The sequence below is a fragment of the Medicago truncatula genome, chromosome 1 (genome assembly GCF_003473485.1).
Source record: "Medicago truncatula cultivar Jemalong A17 chromosome 1, MtrunA17r5.0-ANR, whole genome shotgun sequence".
Classification (NCBI taxonomy): domain Eukaryota; kingdom Viridiplantae; phylum Streptophyta; class Magnoliopsida; order Fabales; family Fabaceae; genus Medicago; species Medicago truncatula.
In genome coordinates, this window is record NC_053042.1 from 12,018,533 (window position 1) to 12,025,464 (window position 6,932).

The 6,932-nt window shown below is 34.1% G+C and overlaps 1 pseudogene; it reads right to left on the reverse strand.

Annotated features, from left to right (window-relative positions):
• Nucleotides 1–806: 806 nt before the first annotated feature.
• On the reverse strand, nucleotides 807–4,979 carry LOC25482613 (protein VAC14 homolog; annotated as a pseudogene).
• Between the last annotated feature and the right edge of the window lie 1,953 nt (nucleotides 4,980–6,932).

The following is a 6,932-nucleotide window of genomic DNA, read 5'->3' on the forward strand; positions in this document are numbered from 1 at the left end:
ATGCATGTCCAGATAGAGTCAACTCTATTGCTGAACCTTTTTTTTTTTTTTGTCAAGTAGCCTAGTGGCTAGAGCTCACACAATTTAATTGTGGAGAAGTGGGGTGTCCGGGATTCGAACCCCAGCCCCTGCATATAATATACAATATCCCTACCAAGTACCAACTGAGTTAAGCTCACGGGGATGATGATGATATTGCTGAACTTTAACTCGGCAATATATGGAATTGATTTCCCAAACAGTAAAGTGAATTAATTGAAATCACCAATAGAAAATTGAAATCGGCACTGATTTCACTCTATTGGAAGTGAATTAATTGAAATAATCAATAGAGACATGATTCCAATTAATCGGCAGTGATTCCAATTTTTTTCTAATATGTTTTGAAAAAGAGGAGATGGAAGTGTATATTTTAAGATAAAAGGGAGGGGAATGTAATTCAAGCAGGGGAGAGAAGGGTAATTTACTCTATAATTTACCCTAAATTCTATAAGAAACTTTACTAGATAAAATATCTCATCTAGGCCACAAGGTTTTCAACAAAAAGAACAGGACCAAGTGAGCATCACGTTCTTCTACAAGGTCAAAAGAATAGCCCAGAAAACCCCCAAGCTTCGTCTTGATTCCAAAACCAAATCTATGAATTTAATTCATATGAACCGACAGTGTAAATATTTTTTACACACGACAGTCAATCATAATCGTTGAAGCACTAAAACAATTTGAGTTTAACTATATCTATCTTAGAAGTCCTACAATGCACCGACAGTGTAAATATTTTTTACACCGACAGTCAATCACAATCGTTGAAGCACTAAAACAATTTGAGTTTAACTATATCTATCTTAGAAGTCCTACAATGGATGTTTGTGATTTATTCACGGTGTAAAAAGTTTTACAATGCTAATGTATGAAAATAATCACATAATCTATATGAAACATTTTATAATAATAAAAAATCAACAAGCATAATGAAGAGACCAGCAACCTTTGATAATGAAGTGGACAAGCTAAGGCCAGCAACCTTTGGTAATGAAGTGGATAAACTGTGTGAAGCTCTTCGTGATTTAGCGTGTACCCGATGTTGCTGCTGCATTTTCTGAAACTGTTGTAGCCTTGCAGCAAAGTTAATTGTGTATTTGCATTATATGAGCTCCCACTATCTTCAGTTACATCACCATCCTCTTTTGTTCCATCAGGCATCTGAGGAAGAAATTTGGTAATAATCCCCGGAAGGCTCTCTATTCAGTTGTGCACGATTGAAAGAATACGACGGTACAGCTTTTAAATGAGTTTTTAGTATCTTAAAGGCTGCACTTTGCTGCATCGTGGTACAAAATTATGAGTCAAACTGTAAACAGCATACCGTAAATTCAAAACTTGCATGAGATTCAGTACGACGATGTATATACGAGGTATGTTGATAAATGTATGCATAGATTGAATACTTCTTCAATTGCAAAAAAGACCTATTATATCTGAATATTAAATGTCCTGCAAATCGAAAGGTGCGCAAAATGAAGGGAATGCATATAATATACCACATCCCTTCCTCGGAAATAGCTATTACATAACTGAATTGAAATAAGAAAAGTATCCAATTTAAGAACGGAGTAATATACACCAGTAAAAAGAGTAATAATGTTGGGCAAAGTGTCACATCTAAGTGAGAATTCCAGTAAGAAAACCAGCGCTGAAGTTTAAAAAATCACCTCCTGCCAAGAAAGGATGTTGAAACACACTCTACTCTTACAACAGAATTAAAGAGCTAACGACTTTTTAATTGCAGATACCTGAGGTAGCAACATCAGAAGACCATACAATGCTTTGAAAACTAGATTTAATTGTGTAAAATGAAGTTTTAATGAAAGGATAAAAAATTAACTAGAAGAATACATATGACCGGATAAGGAAAATAACTTACTTTTCCAAAAGAGAATTATCTAGTCTGAAATTGTGCACAAGGAAAACGACAAGCTGCCGTAAGTGCCGAGGATCTCTTGAAATGCATGTATGAACATCAAGAACTAAAAGAACAACCTATTTGATATTAAAAAATTCAGATGAATTAATGACAATTCATGTGAATAATTTCCAGTTTCCACAATTAAACAATATAGCATACAAGGGAATCGTCAAAAATATCACTTCTTCATTCAGTCAGCACAAGAGCAATGTTTAAATAACAAACCAGAGACAAATGGTAATCAAGAGTTTCAGAATTATAGAACAAAAATGAGTTTTTAGGGTGAGATTGATTTGTTAGAGATAAGAAATACATAAAGGGTAAGAAGTCATTCCTAATATGGGGGCGAGCCAATGTGGTTTCAAAGATAAATAAACATGTATAAGAACAAGTTGAAATCCTATGGCTTGTGATCAGAAATAGAAATCCCAAGCCACTCACCTGCTTCACGTTCCAAAACACCATATTTGGTATTGCAATTATTTGTTAAGGCATTTTAGTTTGTATTTACGCATTTTCTAGATATTTAGAAGTAACTTATTTGATTTAATAAAAAAAATGGGATAAAAGAAGGTACTAGGGGAAATTACCTCATCAGATGGATCTGAAAGTGCTTTGAGTAGGGTGTCAAATATGTCATTTAGGTATGTCAAAACCTGTTTCAGACAAGTAATCAGTTGCAAATCATAATCACCAATAGATATAAGGAATGTAAATCGAAAAAAAGTGATCACTCCAAGAAGGGCTTGACAATTACAAAATAAAGTTTTATACGAAATAGAGAAAGTCAAAGAATAAATTGGTAGCCAAATTGTATGATTTTCAATCCTCATGACCAAACAATAAATTGAAGTGCCCGTGTTTCATTAGCTCTTGGACTGACGGTGAACCTGTAATCAAAAATCTATACATAAGGCATCAAAAATAGAATGTTTCAAGAGACAGTAGCGTCAAAACGGGCATGACATTGAGCTCTATGATATAGACATCAAGGAGGATAATAATATAGCAGCCTTAATGTATCAAAACAGAAGATGACAATAATCTAATCACCTCAATACAATGTCTGTTTAACAGGGTTGATATCCAATGCAAAGCTTCAATTCGAGTAGCCTCCCATTCACTAGAGTTGCCTAACCAAGCAAACCATTCCCAAAATTATTACACAGAATAATCAGTGCAAACTATAGTTGGTTAAACAAAAGGGATTCTCGCGATCATTTTGCAGTAGCCTGACTATTGCTCACCACTGTAAAAATCATTTTTTTCAGTTACAAGTTATATGAAATTCAAACCCAGCCTTTTTCCCAGGTTAGAAAACTACACCTCCTTGCAATGGAGAGGATTGCTCCTACATCAAACGCTTCAGCTGGATCAGCATTGATTGCTCGTAACTCTTCAATGGTTTCCCGAGCAACCTTATAAATAAGGCAGAAAAAAATTATTTCACATTCGTTGATGTACTTGTACTGAGTTGTACATTCCAGGCAACACTAAAATATGGGACAATAAAGAACTTAAAAAGTAAATTGTAACAAGAAAGTAAGAAAATATACAACCCTACCACTCTAATTTTCTCTTCTTTATCGGATATGCAAGGCAAAATGGCTCCAAGAATGTCAGCATAGTATGGAACAAGCTGGTCTCCACCAAGTTTGACAAACTCATTTATCTGTTGAAACAACAAAAGCAGACATTATTTGAGAAAAATAATGAACAACAAAACAAGAATAATTTTGACAGGATGCCAACACCAAGCAAAACACTGATGACAGTAAAGACTTGTTTAACAAGTCAAGAAATTGCAATGCCACTTACCCATGTGATAGCGGTTAAACTAGTAAATTCATCTGGAGAACCAGCCCTCTGTACCAGAATTTCAGCCATTCGACCATAATCTACAGACTTCAAGAGTAGCACTGCTTGAGTCAGAAAATGAAAAATGAACAAAACATGTTGCTTTTGCTTCAAAATAGTACACATAAATGATGCACAGCATAGTTAATCAACACAACATGCACAAAAAAACAGTAGTCATCAAATAGATATATCCTTAACATGGGAAACCTACAAAAGTGGATAATTGCTGCAATTGAATCTTCCCCAGTGAGCTAACGAGAAAAATGACAAAAGCAGAACTGGCACCTGAATAATTCCAAAAGAGTTGCTACTCAAACAAAATATAGAAATATATTAGAAGAAATCTTACTGGTGAGTTCTTTATCTCTTAAAGAAACTCAGAAAGAGCTGAATCAGCTTGTTGACGTATTTCATGACTTGAATCACTCAACATATTAAACAAACCTGAGGCATTTATAAATTATTAGATGGTTTATATTGATTTTGTACAAAAATGTCGGGAAAAACTTGTTCTTTGATTGATGCACTTACCATCAAGAAAATCAGGAAGAAAGCCCAGCATATCACCATCCTACCAAAAACTGGCAGACATATGGATTAAAGTAAATTCATGCGCTCCCTCAATAATGGTATAAATTCTTCAATAATGAATATCACGAAATGAAAGCAGAGGGTTATGAAGCAGTATAAGTTACATTAGGAGATCCACATGTCAACAAGTCTCTTTGAAAGGCAAGATAGTCATACAGAAAAGCATATAGCTTAATAGTAAGAGAGTGCACCTGAACTGATCACTTTCGATCACAATATCCTTTATTAAAAGATTAGAGTGTAATCAATAGTCAATCTAAAAGTTTGAATCATTAATTAGCTAATCTCTATTTGGATAACATTTGATGTATGAATGCATGTAGGACTTTTAAAAGGCTTGTTGGAGTTCAGGAGAAACTTATTATACCTTCACGAGTCGATCTAAGAGATGTGCAGCACTTTGTACATTGGCATCTGAATCTGCAGAAAGCTTGCATAAGGCATCAAAGATCTGGTTGAAGAATACAATAAAATCTCCTCTCACAACCAGCAACAAAACACAGTTCACATTGGATGATTTTATATTATTAGATTCAAACTTTATATAAGCATAATCAACTCCTCACCTTAGCAATGTTATATAGTGATTCACAAGAATAATAGCGAACTCTGCTATCTTGATCGGAGAAAGAATTTAACACAGGGGGCACAATTGGCTATCAAACAAAAGATATGTAGGTAAGAAGAACGAAAATGAAAATACAAACACGCATTTTTTTTTTCAAGGAATGTCAACTAAGCTTTCAAAAAAATAAAAGATGATAATAAATGACGTGGTTTTCCAAAATTAATTGTGCAATAGATAATACTAAATGACGTGGTTTTCAAAAATTAATTGTGCAACAGATAATACTAAATGACGTGGTTTTCCAAAATTTCTCGAGCTATATAGACAATGCAAAAGTGCAGATGGAGTATGTTCAACTATAGTAAAAGCCACACATTTACAAAGAAAAATAATGTAAATGACATGGTTTTCCAAAATTAATTGTGCAACAGATAATACTAATGACATGGTTTTCCAAAATTACTTGTGCAGCAGATAATGCTAATGGCGTGGTTTTCCAGAATTTATCGTGCTATATAGACAATGCAAAAGTGCAGCCGGAGTACGTTCAACTATAGTAAAAGCCACACATTGACAGAGAATAATAATGTTTCCAAATATTAGAATTAAAATATCGAAAATCGCAAAAATAATTTTACAGACCTGTGTACAACTGTAAAATGTCAACTTTTGAACCCCATTATAAGATATAGTGGGAAGGGTATATGAAATTTTGAACCAAGATACTTTCTTATATTGTTTTCTACATTCGGAAAACTTAACGATAATCGGCTCATTTTATATGAATTTCCTGAAGGTTTTCACCACTAATTAGGTAATGGAGCCTAGAAAACTAAGAAAGCATAAACCTAATACTTTTGCAACAAGGTGGTATTTCGTTACATGAATAACAAAACAAAAAATCCATCAATGTATAAGCGATATAATTTTACAATCGGAAACAGGTGTGGAGTAAAGGTGTAAAATTAATGATTACTTTTGAACCTGCAGCATCAGCGAGTCCCTGTTTGCTTTATAGAGCTGTAACTCACAATAGGATAATTTGATCTATATGATAATCACTAATGTTATGTAACTAACAAACAAATTGACGATAATCGGCTCAATTTATATGAATTTCCTGAAGGTTTTCACCACTAATTAGGTAACGGAGCCAACTGCAGGACAGAAAACTAAGAAAGCATAAACCTAAACACAGGGTTTATAAAACATTTCAAGCATCATAAAACCAATAACTGCATAAAATTCTTTATTAAAATATGAATTATAAAGCTAAGGCAAATTCCTATATACTGCTTCCACATGTAAAAGGTAGACACACCTTTGGAAATATGCACATGCCACATTTGTCAGATTTGAAAATAGGAATTAAAATTCTTAGAACTTCGCTTAAAATACTAAAAACATATAGCATCATCTCAGTTACTTTTTCACGTGTCTAACTATCTTTTAAATCACCAAGGAGCTGGTTGTATTACTCTTTTGACAATGCTTCACCAAGATCATCATCACACTTCTCTTTACTTCTTAGTCCAGTAATCGAACCATCATAGTAGTCGATTTCAAAAGACTAACTAGCAGACTTCTATTTCGAGTTTCCACGCAATCCACGATCATATTTAGTTGCAAAGATCTTAGCCAGCTTCTGAGTTAACTCTCCAATCACTAAATGAGCATACTTTCCACACAACTCTCTCCTGTACCACATCATGAACTGTTTTTCGAACGAACCTGATTCAGTTTTCAAAGTATGATTCTCAAGTTTCACAAGAAATTCCTCTAAGAGCACAACTGCCTCTCTGTGCCTATCTAGGCGAAATAGAGCCTTTATTAACAGATAATATGTAGCCGAGTTAGGTGCTGGCCAGTTGTGCCAACCACTTCTGTTGTTCATCAATTTAAGAACGCAACTGGCTTCATCCGAAAATCCATTGCTACATAAACTGG